Genomic DNA, 14,364 nt, shown 5'->3' with positions numbered 1-14,364 from the left:
CAGGTAGCATCTTCACTACAGCTTTTTCGGTAACTTGCTTAAGTGGACTGTGGGATAAACTTCTTTTTAGTTAACCAGAAGAGAAATCTATGCAAACTAGTTTCTGTGCACACAATTGGGACATATGTGGTGGCTGGTGGGACCACGACAGAAAGAAAATGGAGAATGATGAAGAAGGAAGGAAATCATGAAAAGTGAGCATGTTATACTACTAGTGTGACTTAATGTTGAGATTATGTGCCCCTGTAGTTGCTGCCCCAGTGACTATGACAGCTTATTATTTACACACAGCAACTGAGTTCTTCTTAGCTCATGCTTTGGTGCCAAAGGACTCATATTTTGATCCTTGTTGATGACCATTGTGGCTGTGTGGGGGGGTCACAACCATGAATGTGGTCATGATTGTTATATGATGCTGTTTCCTGGAAAAAAAACCCTAGACTGGTTTAATAATTATGTAGGGTCCTCCATCCTCTTACATCTCTCCTTTCCACTCATCTCCTCAAGTCTCTTCTTTCCTTCCCTACATACATTACATAGTCACATATTTAATTTGGTTTGTCCTGTAGTTTGGAATGAAGAAACTCCTCACTCAGAGGTTTTGAGACTCCCAGTTTTGAGACTGGTCTGACTACCCATGCAAAAATTAAATTACATGTAAAGACTAAGCAAGTAAATTGTATATAATTATGTATTTCCAATATACCAATGGCGTATCTGGTCACCAATTTCAACTTTGTCTGAAAGTGGTGATCATCAGCCTGATTTTGGTCCACTGGGAATCAGAAGTACACAGGGCCGCCCACAACATTTTGGCACCTGAAGTGGGGAGCTCAAATGATGCCCCCATACCTCCTCGCTTGGGCCAAAACTTTGAAAGGTCTCAATTCTGCCTTCTTCCTGTTCTACTCCTCTCATGGTACTGCTCTGCTACCTACCCCAATAAAGGAGAACTAACAACTTAAAATGCCTTGTTCAAAAATGTTAAGTAACACTTAACTTTCAAACGCCTGAACAGCAAATGAACTTTTCTTGTCTGCATAGTAAACACTGGCATTTTTATCTGTTTGAATAATCAAAGTGGTGATTTCCGTGCCTTCTTGGTTGCAAAGATTTGAACTGCTTCCTGCTGAAGGTCTACAGTCTGGGCCAGCTCATGCTCTGTTGAGATGGTTGCAAGGCCGACCAGCCTCTCCTGTGTCATTGTGGAGCGTAGATGTGTTTTTATTAACTCCAGCTTGGAGAAGCTGCATTCTTCACTGACAACTGTTACAGGAAGTGGTAGAAGTATGCACAGACCAACAAAAGCATTTGGAAAGAGGGTGGTCATCTTATTTGTGCACATATATTCCAGAAGAGCCTTTGGAGTTGATACCGCTGAAATGTATCTTGAAAGGGCTTTCAGTTCATCACCTAAATCACTCGCATCAATATCGCGCATGTCATCATGTGTCAACACTGTCTCTAGTGCCCTGCATTGCTGGTGTACGTCTTCTTTAGGTATAGTGAGGAGTTTTGGAATATCATACAACATCCCAAATATACTGCTGTTTTCCTTGAGCTGCATGAAACGTTCTTCAACTGACTGTATTGCACAATCTAGCACCTGGTTAAAGAATTCAACTTTGAAGTGTTGCTTGGGGTCTCTTATGGGATTATCCCATGTCTTGTAATTAAAATGTCTTCTTCCTTGGTGACTCTTGTATTCTTGAATAGGTGGGAAAATAGCTTCAGTGTTAAATTCCTCTGCCAACTTCTGTGCACTCTTCAGAATGTTTTGAAATCCCTCATCTGACCGATAAGACTGTAGGTCTGACTTTGCTTTGTCCAGTTGTTCCATTGCTCCAGATATATCAAGGTCAACACCTTGGAGTCTCTTGCTTACAACATTTATTTCAAACAGTATGTCATGCCACAACACTAAGCCACACAGAAATTTGAATTTATGTATGTTTCTGGTGATTACATTTCCCTCTGCCACTGTTCTCCCACAAACAGTTCCTGTCATAGCATTATCCTCCATAATGACAACTATGGCATCATCTATCTTCCCAATTTGGTGTTTGATAGGCTTTATTGCCTCCACTCGACTTTCCCATCGTGTGGCACTCAGTGGTTTCATTGTCAGAAAGGATGTTCCCAGATGTTGCTTCAAAATTTGCCATCGATGAGTTGATGCAGAGAAAAATACATAGATGCTTTGAATTACATTAAAAAATTCAGCAGCCTCACTAGAAGCTGATGCTGCATCACTGACCACCAAGTTCAATGAATGAGAACTGCATGGGACAAAAAAAGCTCAAGGGTTTAACTCTCGGATCCATGTCTGCACTCCTCTGTTCTTTCCTCTCATGTTGGCACCATTATCGTAGCCCTGACCTCTCATGTTAGCTATTGCAATTCCCGTATCTTCCAACTTTTTAAGAAGCACATTTGTTATACTAGCTCCTGTAGTATCATCAATGTCAATAAATTCTAGAAAATGTTCTCTCACAGTCACTATTGTAGGGACATTTTCACTAGGTTCTGTTGTTGTTACAAAACGCACCATTAAAGTCATTTTTTCTGTATAGCTCATGTCAGGTGTGCAGTCCAGAATAACAGAGTAATATCTTGCTGACTTCAGATCTGCCACAATCTTCTGTTTGACTTTTGTTGCCAGTAACTGTATGATCTCATTTTGAATTGTTTTTCCAAGGTGTACATTTCTTGTAGTGGTGACTTTTCTTAGATGCTCCTGGAGTACAGCATCAAACTCAGCCATCAGCTCCACAATTTTAAGGAAGTTTCCATTGTTTGGCACATACAACTGATCTGAAGTGCCATGCAGTGCTAGGTTTTGGGTAGCAAGCATTCTCACAATGGTAATGATCCTTCTCAGAACATTTTGCCAGTAAAGAGACTGATGCAATCTTCTCCTGATGCTGATCATCTATGGTGGTGACAGTGGGGTGGTCACCTGCTCTTGCCTTAAAAGGCTTAAAACAGCCCGGGGAGAGGGCTGTGGCAGGGAAGAAAAAGTGAGGCTGATTGGGGAAAGCAGCCTCAGATGGGGGCCACGCCCCAATCAGGCCAAAGCTGGCTTAATGAGGGCCCAGCTGGCCCTTATAAGAGGGCTGGGGCCAGAAGCCAGAAACAGAGTCTCTATCTAGCGGTAGAGAGGGAAGGGCCTGGCTGCCTGGAAGCTGAGAGGGTACCAAGACTGGAGCAGGAAGGCCAGAGGAGCTGGGGAGCTCCGGCCTAGAAACCCCACCAGGCTGCAGGCCTTGTTAAAGGCCAAAGAAGGTACTGGGGTTGTAGAGCGCAGCCCAGGGCAGGCAGAGACAGCAAGTCCAAAACCCTCCTAGCCAGTGATTAGTGGCAATTATACTGCAGTCCGCCCCAGTGAACGGGGGCTAGATAGTGACTGTCAGTAGCTAAAGACTGAGGTGAGGTGGGGATAGAGGGTGGGGGTTCCCTGGGGAGGGGAGACCCAGATCTGTGGGGGTACTGCCAGGGAGCGGCACCCTGGCCTGAAAGGGGCACCGGGGTCCAGGAGGGACTTGGGCCCAGTGGCAAGCGGGTCACCGGCTTGCAGAGGGTGCTCCTGGGTAGAAGAGCTAATTCCCAGGACGACTGACAGGAGGCGCCGCAGGGGTGAGTCCCGCCATGTTACAGTGGCCTTTAAGCTTAGTCTCTTCTCTAGCTCTTTCCACCTATGGAATGTTCTCTGGTGATTTGCTGCCTTCTCATGGCATGCCAGATTTCTAGCCAGACTTTCCAGTCCTTTGTTCCTGTAGAACCCAATGTGGCTGGAACATTAGACTGGAAGAGTTTGCAACAAAAACAGTATGCAGCATTCTGGGTTTTTGAGTACATAAGCCATGTCCTCTCTACTTTGTCACCATTGGGGATGTCACGCCAGTAATGTGTTGGATGGAAACTTCTATTTTCATTGTCTTTGGGGAACATGAAGTTTTTCACTTGCCATGGCCCATGCAGTACAAGGAAATCCCTCAGGCTACAGCTCAAGTGGGTCCACAGTCCTGGATCATCTAGACTTAAGGAACGAAACTCAGCAGCAGCTGTTTCTTATGCCTCCACCACACTCTTCTCTGGTCTACACTTTTCTTCAGGAGTGTGCATGGTTACATCCATTGAGATGGAGATATGGATGCTGCAGTAGCTGCCAGGTCACCTGCACTCTGACTAACTGGAAGATCAGGCATCTCCTCACCACTCACATCCTCACTGGGACCGGAAGGCTCACTATGAACATTTGTGTCTATGTGTCTCAGGAGAGCTCCTTCCTGCTTAAATAGAAAAGATTCCTTTGCTTTCTTTCTTTTTCTGAATGCTGTCCCAGAGGGGCGTTTTCTTCTTTCACTCATGACTGCTGATCTATGCCAGCTATAGTGGCTCAACACTCAGTTGAAGGGGACAAATAAGCAGGCTGGCAGCAGGGCCGGAGTGAGGGAAGATATCAGCGTCTTAAGGGCCTAACTGGCTCCTACTACTTCAGTTGACTGCCTGTTCTCCTCAAGTGGGTTCAGGGAAGCAGCAGGAAACAGGAAGCTCCCTGAGAAGCTGGTGTTAATCAGTCCAGGCTCCTGGGGGTGCTAGATAGGTACATAAGAGGCTCCTCCTCCTCTCTCCCTGCAGCTCCTGCTGCTTTCTGTTATTCCCTCTCACCTTTTCTCCTGCCTGCCTGTTATGTCTCTTGTGCCCTCCTTCCTCCAGCACAGTGTGACAGATTTTAGTTACCAATCTGCCTGGGCCCATAGTTGATCAGGCTGGGACCACAGGATCTTTTTGTGGAGGAGATGATGAGGCACACCACACATCTGAATTTTAAAGCTTTATTGATAAAATAATAAAACAACAGTGGAGAGTGCTGGAAATGCTTCCACATCACTCAAAGGAAGGAAGAAAGCGTTAATGCCCCAAGCTCTAACCCACTTTCATACTCAGACCATGTACGACCCAGACTGGCCTAGTCCAGGTGTAATGTCAGAAGAAGGGCAGGGAGTGGGGGGACGGTGGACGGGGAGTGCTGTCCTGGGCCCAGGTTGTCCAAGAATCCGCTGTGTTCTCCGAATTGCTCCAGCTCTCGGGACGGTTTTTAAGTCCTGGGTTCCTTTGGGGGTGTTGTCATCCAGGGCCCTCTATGCCTGGTGCTCTTTGTACCAATCCCAATCGGCTTGCTGTGGCCTCCTTGGCTTCCCAAAACACACTGGCTCCAGGGACGCCCGGCTCTGCGCCCCCCTTTTGTCGTCTTGTCTGCGTTTTCACACTTTGCTAGTTACTTTCTTTAGTTGGCCTTGCTGGTTTGCAGGTCTGGGCAGTAGGATTCTTCTTTCTCACAGCTGCTTGGAAAGTGTTCAAGCCCCCGTCTTTCTTGTCTCGCAGCCAAGCCTTGGCTGTGAGCTGTGTCCTTGAGCTGCTGGGGCCAGCTCTTATCTTCGGATTCAGCTAGCTGGAGTGTTGAATTGATTCGTTCTCTGCTCTCTTCTTTCTCCCTCCCCTCTCAGCCTCTCGTATCTGTTGAGAAAACTTCCACTCCGCACTCACACGCCTTTGACCGTCCCCAAAATGCTTTGTGATGCTTGCAACAATGTTAGCCACATACAATGCTGATCTGCCTTCCCTGGGGACTCCCTGAGGGAGGGGGCCATTGGGGTGTGACAACTCCACCATCTCTGTGCATATAGAGCGGAGAGAATACATATGCACCACAGCAGACACAATTTTCTACACACTGGGTCCTAGTGGCGCCCCCGCACAGTCTGGCACCTGAGGTGGCCGCCTCAGTTCGCCTCATGGTAAGGCCACCTCTGGAAGTACAGTAAGTCAAGGCAGCATGATAAATAGAGGTTTAAGTGCACACTAACAATGATCACATTTATTCTTCTACTGAATTCTTCAGTTATTGAAAGGTTTTCATGCAGTGCTATCACACCATATGGCAGCAACCTTAAATCCCAGAGGCACATACTTAAAAGACCATAACATGTCAGGCCCTTGAATAAATTGGATCAAACAATTATGCAACAATAATAATAATAATAATAAGCAATGATGAGATGCATTAAACAAGAGTGTCATTGTTCATGAAATGCTGTGAAAATAAATTCATCACATCATTACGGTCATCATCATAATCATCAGTTTGTGAAGCAACAAAACAAAGTAAAATACCATCACACTATTTATTGCACCCTTAAGCGAACAGAAGTTTAAGAAAGTGAAAGGGGAGGGGAAAAGGAAAAACTACAGCACTTTTATTGAGGTTTAGTGAGTGTATAATGAACTATTACAAAACAGAAGCAGAAGGACAAGGAGTAACTGTCTTTAAAGAGTGGAACATTTATCTATCTGCATTCCATACAGAATTATCAGAATGTCAGTTTCACAAAGATCATCTACATTAATAAATAAGCATCAGCTGTACATCATGTGAAGGTTAATTTTATCTTTAAAAATGCACCCCATACAACCTTAAATAGGCCAAGCTGCACTATTCGTCATGTTTTCTCAACATTCTCTTATAAGCCTAATTGCCTCTAATAATTTAAAATATAAATAAACATAGAAAATAAATCAATATGGTCTAATTCTATCAGCTTTTTCTTAAGGCAAAAGTACTACTAACCCATCCTTTTTCACTCCATTCTGAAAAAAATCCTAAGTGGAGAATAAAAAAAATCAAGTATTTTAACAGTGCTTGTAATGTTGAAGTTAGAATATATGCTACTTGAGCAAATACCTTTCCAGCCATTGGGAATAATGTTCATTTTACTAATTCCCACATTTCTAGGCACATTTTTAAGACAGAGTGACAACAGTATGATACATAATCACCTTTATTTACTGCATTAGTTTTCTGGTAATATTTGTGATATTTTAAATCTTTTATTCAGTATGATGGTTGAACCTCCTCCATTTCTATTAGCTGAGAGGAACTAAAACTGACAACACATGTTGGAAGGTGTAGGATGGTGGGAGAGTGCTGGATCCATGCAATGCAGTCAAGATGTTCAAGATGATGTAGAAACCTCTTCGGGGATCCAGGGAAATTTGAGAATAAGAGTGGATGGAGATGGAGAAGAGCCACAATTCTGTAGCATGTTCTCCTCCAAATATCTGAATGGGCATTAATATTGCTCCAAGCAGCATTAACTCCTCTGGTTTGTTTCTGCAGCTGCTACTAGACAGTCATAGGGCCCTACCAAATTCATAGCCGTGAAAAACGCATTGTGAAATCTGGTCTTTTGTGTACTTTTACCCTATACTATATAGGTTTAATGGGGAAGATCAGCATTTCCTGACCCAAAAGGGAGTTGTGGTGGGGGTCAAAAAGTTATTGTAGGGAATTGCAGTAATGCCATCCTTACTTCTGCACTGCCTTCAAAGTTGGGTGGCCAGAGAGTGGCAGCTACTGGCCAGGCGTTCAGCTCTGAAGGCAGCACCCTGCCAGCCGCAGCACAGAAGTAAGGGTGGAAATACCATAGCATTCCACGTTTACTTCTACGTTGCTGCCTTCTGAGCTGGGTGGCTGGAGAGTGGCAGCTGCTGACTGAGGGCCCAGCTCTGAAGGCAGCAGCTCAGAAGTAAGGGTGGCAATAACGTACCACGCCATCCTTCTGCATTGCTGCTGGTGGCAGCTCTGTCTTCAGAGCTGGGCTCCCAGCCAGCTACCGCCGCTTTTCAGCTGCCTAATTCTGAAGGCAGTGCCGCCGCCAGCAACTGCACAGAAGTAAGGGTGGCAGTACCGCGACCCTCCCCGAACCCTCTTTTGGGTCAGGTCCCTTACAGTAACAACACTGTGAAATTTCAGATTTAAATATCTGAAATCATGAAATTTACGATTTAAAAAATCCTATGACCGTGAAAGTGACCAAAATGGACCGTGAATTTGGTAGGGCTCCAGCACAAAGTGCGGTGTGGTGGAGAGCAGGCTAGAGGTTCTGTAATTTGGAGGGTCAGGTTCTTGTGGAAACCTGGAATCCAGGGGTTAAGGGCTACACCCACATCTCCTTTGCAGTATAAACCCCTCCCACATCTTCTGCCCTGTTTATCCCTATCCCCATCCCAGCTTCTAACCTCATCCCCCGACCTGTTCCTATGTTCTAAGGTTCCTGCCCCTTCCTCTCCAATCCCATCTTGTTCCTATTTCCACCCTCCCACCCTCTAATTTTTTCCACATCACCTCCATATTGGTGCACATAAAATTCATGTGGTGGTGCTGGGGCCGAGGGGTTTGGAGTGTGGGAGAGGGCTCAAGGCAGGGGCAGAGGATTGGGGTGCGCGGGGGTATGTGTGTGAGGGCTCTGGCTGGTGGTGCAGGCTCTGGGGTGGGGCCAGGGATAAGGGGCTCAGGGCTGGGTCAGAGGGTTGGGATGCAGGGGGGTGAGGGCTCTGGCTGGGCATACAGGCTCTGGAGTTGGGCCAGGGATGAGGGGCTCAGGGCTTGGGCAGAGGGTTGGGGTGCGCGGGGGTATATGTATGAGGGCTCCAGCTGGGGGTGTGGGCTCTGGGTTAGGGCTGAGAATGAGGGGTTGGGGTGCAGGCTGCCCCGGGGCTACGGCAGGGAGAGAAGACTCCCCCCAGCTCTCTGCCCCCACAGCAGCACCTGGGCTGGGGGGGAGAGCCGCTTCTTCCCTGGCCGTGGCAGGTCTGGGCCGCCTCTTCCCTGGCTGCGGCAGGTCCAGGGCTGGGGGGGAGAGGCATCTCTCCCCGCTGCAGCCTGAGCGTCATTTAATAGGCTGCTTTGCCACCCTGCCACCTAGAGGGAACTTAGCTCCCATCCCATCTTTTGCCTGTCCCACTTCCCCAGTTCTTTCAGACATAGGAAAAGGCACATCCCTGACAGCAGGAAGAACACTGCCAAATTCCATGTTCCTGATCCAAAGCATGGGGTGCTAAGAGTTTCCCAACGAAACTGTTGGAAGAATTATTTTTTTTAAAAGAGCAAATACAATGTATTTTTCCCTAACTCCATTCTTGGAAATGGGTGAACCATTTTACCTGAAACTTTCCTAAAATTTTTTGCTAGAGGCAGACATCCAAACATGGATAATTTCAGCCCAAACAGTTTGAATTTGGCAAAGCTCTGAGCAATTGAACACAGGGTCCTATACTGGGAAGTGTTGTGTAATCTTTGTTATAGATGTTGCAAACTATGCCATCTATAATAATGAGCTTCGTCATCCTGTTCTGTGATAAAATCAGCAAGAGAAGGAATTTTCCAAATCCCTGTGAGGATCTCTCAGTTCACCCAACATCATTCTGTAGAAGTCCGCTTCCTCCCACTTCGAAAAGGCCACAGTGGCCCACTGCTGATCTCAGGGGATCCACAGGATGCCATTCACCTGAGACACTGTTCCTCAGGCCTCCCCCTCATCCTGCATTCTTGGTAGTTTTGCTCCACTGGGATTGCACCAGGGAGACTCTTGACTAACTGGTCTCAAATTCCTAAGGGAGGTGAGGTTTAGAAGATGTGTAGAAAAGGTAATAGTGTGTGTGATGCTGACAGACCAGGTGCCAGCTCATGTCAAGGCCCCTAGTTCTCAAGTGAACACTGACATACATAGCTGGAACCAGTCTGGCTCACATATGTTAGTATTGTTAAAATAGGTATTACAGTTCTACAAATACATTTAGACTTTATGGAATGTTTGTAAGTTGACACATAGATAAATCTCACTTATAATATTTGTATCCCATGTTACAAGGTAATATGTAAGTGTTTGATCTGTAACTGTAAATCACCAGTCAGGAGAGAAGCATTACCAACTGTGAAATACTAGTTTGCCATAGGCTTTTCTCCCCTGCCAAACAAAAGGCGGCCCATCAACACCAGACAAACCATTGTGGAACAGAGGACAAAAGACTGTTGATTGTCCCCCCCCTCCGCCACTCCCCTCATGAAGAGGAGAGGTGCAACTGAATTCCTCCCAACAGCTGAACTTGCAACTTGAAGCAGAAGGGAGGGAGGAATAAAAGGCCCTAACAAAGATAAACTATCTTTGTGCTGCTTGGACGCTGGGGGGCAAGGATTACTAAGCATAAGCAAGAGATCCCCAGTATTTGGCCTGGGTAAACCCTAAAGGACAATAGTGCTTGCTTATTATAGAAGCTTCTATTACCTTTTGAAACTTAAGACTGGAACTCATTTGTATGTATATATGTTTACCTGCTTTAACCTTGTAAATAATTTAATAAATCTTTAGACAGTTTATTATAGTTGTGAGTTGCATGCTATATGATTTTATGAAAGTATGCCGATGAGTGTGAATATAATGTAACTAAAATATGCTTCATGAAAAAGGTCTCTTGTAAGGTATCATTACAAAGCTTATCTACTGAGTGTGGTCATCCTATTTGTATAAATGTATCATCACTCTTGTATCTGAAACTAGAAATATGAAAAAGCAGCAAAGAATCCTGTGGCACCTTATAGACTAACAGACGTTTTGCAGCATGAGCTTTCGTGGGTGAATATCCACTTCGTCGGATGCAAGTAGTGGAAATTTCCAGGGGCAGGTATATATAAGCAAGCAAGAAGCAAGCTAGAGATAACGAGGTTAGTTCAATCAGGGAGGATGAGGCCCTGTTCTAGCAGCTAAGGTGTGAAAACCAAGGGAGGAGAAACTGGTTCTGTAGTTGGCAAGCCACAGTCTTTGTTTAATCCTGAGCTGATGGTGTCAAATTTGCAGATGAACTGAAGCTCAGCAGTTTCTCTTTGAAGTCTGGTCCTGAAGTTTTTTTGCTGCAGGATGGCCTCCTTAAGATCTGCTATTGTGTGGCCAGGGAGGTTGAAGTGTTTTCCTACAGGTTTTTGTATATTGCCATTCCTAATATCTGATTTGTGTCCATTTATCCTTTTCCTTAGAGACTGTCCAGTTTGGCCAATGTACATAGCAGAGAGGCATTGCTGACATATGATGGCGTATATTACATTGGTGGACGTGCAGGTGAATGAACCGGTGATGGTGTGGCTGATCTGGTTAGGTCCTGTGATGGTGTCGCTGGTGTAGATATGTGGGCAGAGATGGCATCGAGGTTTGTTGCATGGATTGGTTCCTGAGCTAGAGTTACTATGGTGCGGTGTGCAGTTACTGGTGAGAATATGCTTCAGGTTGGCAGGTTGTCTGTGGGCGAGGACTGGCCTGCCACCCAAGAAATATGAAATATAACTCTGAGGGCCTACTGTAGTTATGCAAAGTGTGGGCCATTAATGGTGGTTTGGAATCTTGATGGCTCCCATCAGCCAGGACAATTGACTGTGGATGGCTCTGTTTGCAGGCAGGCCTTCTTGTGAGTCAGGCTGGGAGGAATGAAGGCTTGGGGACTTAGTGACATGTGATCATGTCATCTGAACTGGAATCCATCTTTAACCTGGTGTTTTTCCATTGAGAAGGACGGGTGGGAACCCAAAGGGACAAAGGATTCCCGCCTTATACAAAAGATATATAAGCGGGTGGAACAGAACATGAGAAATCCCCTAGCTCCCACCTGAGCTGGAACAGCAGCTGTACCAGGGGAAAGGATTGTGCCCAGATTAGGAAGGCATCCCGTCTGTGAAAGAAATTTATTGAAACATCTCTGAGGGTGAGATTTTATCTGTATTAATTTTTATTACTGTACTAGGCTTAGATTTGCATGTTTTATTTTGCTTGGTAATTCACTTTGTTCTGTCTGTTACTTGGAAGCACTTAAATCCTACTTTGTGTATTTAATAAAATCACTTTTTACTTATTAACCCAGAGTATGTATTAATATGGGGCGGGGGAGGGCAAACAGCTGTGCCTACCTCTCTATCAGTGTTATAGTGTGAGAACAATTTATGAGCTTACCCTGTATAAGCTTTATCTGAGTGTTAAAGACAGGAACACGTCTGTAAGTTGCTTTCAGTTAAGTCTGCAGCTTTGGGGCACGTGGTTCAGACCCTGGGTCTGGGCTGGAGCAGACTGGCGTGTCTGGCTCAACAAGACAGGGTGCTGGAGCCCCAAGCTACCAGGGAAAGCAGGGGCAGAAGTCTTGGCACATTAGTTGGCAGCCGCAAGAGGTTTTTTGTGATCCAATCTGTCACAGTAGTATTAGCTACAAGCATTATATTTGGTGGGAGATATAAGGTGCAACTGACCTGAGGTACTTTGGGCCTGGGAGTAATCATCAGATGTTCAGCTGCGTGTGCATCCTCTGTGTGCTGTCCCAGCTCTGCGCAGACAGCTGGCAGAGCAGACCTCGAGTGAACCGCCCAATGACCATAAAATCCATTAAGGTGCGAAGGCGCTTGGTCACATTTATTGTCTGCAAAGCATGGTCCTAGCTCCCCAGATCAATGTCTACAATTACACTAGCACATGTATGCCTGTGACAATGGATGCAGTTCAGTCGGTGGTGAGACTTTCCACTGCCCCTTCAGCTGGACAAGGACACTCCCTCTGAGATACATCTTTATACCCCAATACAAACAAGTTATGTATCCTCTTGACGTATCAGGGTATTACCATCTGACATTATTAGAGTGTCACCCACTGCCTTATATCTGTAGGTTCGATCAAAACATCTCTAGCCATCATGCTGTCACCCTGACCTTATCCTTAAGATGGGGCAGCATGTTATTGTTTTCTTTGGGGAATGTGTTTATCAGGGTCCCGTGGCACCTTATAGACTAACAGACGTTTTGGAGCATGAGCTTTCATGGGTGAATATTCACCCACGAAAGCTCATGCTCCAAAACGTTAGTCTATAAGGTGCCACGGGACTCTTTGCTACTTTTACAGATCCAGACTAACACGGCTACCCCTCTGATACTGTTTATCAGGGTGTTCAGGTACCACCCCTCTAGAATGTGCTTGTGTGAGTGTTTTTGCAATATCAATCTTATGCTTGCCAAATTCTGTGAGCAGGGCCTGCCTCTTCCTCACAACTGAACTCTGCTTTATATCAGCAAGGTTTTGACTACTTTAGCCCAGGCCTCAGACCAGACATCATGGGCTTACATTTCAGGCCCTCTTCCTACTACAAGAGTAACCTGAATATTGCTGTCAAGTATCAGAGGGGTAGCCGTGTTAGTCTGGATCTGTAAAAGCAGCAAAGAGTCCTGTGGCACCTTATAGACTAACAGACATATTGGAGCATGAGTTTTCGTATTGGAGCATGCATCCGACAAAGTGGGTATTCACCCACGAAAGCTCACGCTCCAATACGTCTGTTAGTCTATAAGGTGCCACAGGACTCTTTGCTGCTTTTACTGAATATTGCTGTGATCTTCGGTGTAAGAGACCATCTAATACAAAGGCAAATTTAGTTGGGTGGCAAGATGGAAATCTGGTCTTGATTCTGATCTAATTAGGCAAAATAGGCATGTGCCTAGGGATACTGGTGTTCTAGGGGCACCTACAAGTTAAAACTGGGTTAAAAGTATTATTTTTTAATGGAAAAGCACAAAGGTCAGCTATAGGCAGGGGGGACACTGAAGATTCTGTGCCTAGGGATGTGTAAGATGTAAATCCGGCCCTGATCGGACTTACTCCATGTTAAGGCTGTTAATAGTGCTTGAGTTCACACTTGATAACTGGTGAAATCTAAGTATAGAACTCTCAGCCAATTTCAGGTTTGTGCCCTGCTTCTTAACAGTCTGCCCTGAGGTTGGTACTCATGGTCCTGAACCACTATAGGACAACTTGACAGTATGGGACCAGAGTATCCCTCTAGTTCTACCCTGAGCCCAGCACTGCTCCCCTATTACCCAAGAGGCATACTTATTTCAAAACTCAAAACTGCACTCCATGAGGCAGTACCTTGAGGGAGCCCTTTCCTCAGTGTGTGTGGGGGTGGTGGAGGTGGGGTGTTGAAAGTATTTTTCTACTATCGAGCATAATTTTAAGAAATTCCATATAAAAAGCTATATTAAAAATATATGTTACAAAATGAAGGAGCACTGAAGTTAAGAAATGCCAAAATTAAAGTTTCCAAATAATGCAGGATATGCATTCTGGTCCAGATTCAGTCAGAACTGTAGAAACTAAATTATACGAACTGAACAGTTGTTTCAGGAACTATTTATAGAAAAAAAGGACAATTGCCTGAAACTATGCAGAAGTTAGGCAATGTTAGGCAATTAAATTATGCATCTCAGTGCATTAATAGTGCTAAGCATTTCCATTTTAGATCACTAATTTCCAAAGACTTGGAAGAGCCACATATTCACTAACCCACACTATTCAATAGAGGTTCGAATAAAAAAGATTTTAATCCTACTTTAAAAAAAACAAACAAAACACTTTTTCCCTCTCCTTTTTTTACCCACAGAAATTAAATCAATGCGAGTCAAAAAAATGACTTTACTAAGTACCCCATTATTTCCTTAGGGAA

The sequence above is a fragment of the Mauremys mutica genome, chromosome 2 (genome assembly GCF_020497125.1).
Source record: "Mauremys mutica isolate MM-2020 ecotype Southern chromosome 2, ASM2049712v1, whole genome shotgun sequence".
NCBI classification, from domain to species: Eukaryota; Metazoa; Chordata; order Testudines; family Geoemydidae; genus Mauremys; species Mauremys mutica.
The sequence above is the reverse complement of the archived record's forward strand: the minus strand, read 5'-3'. Positions refer to the sequence as shown.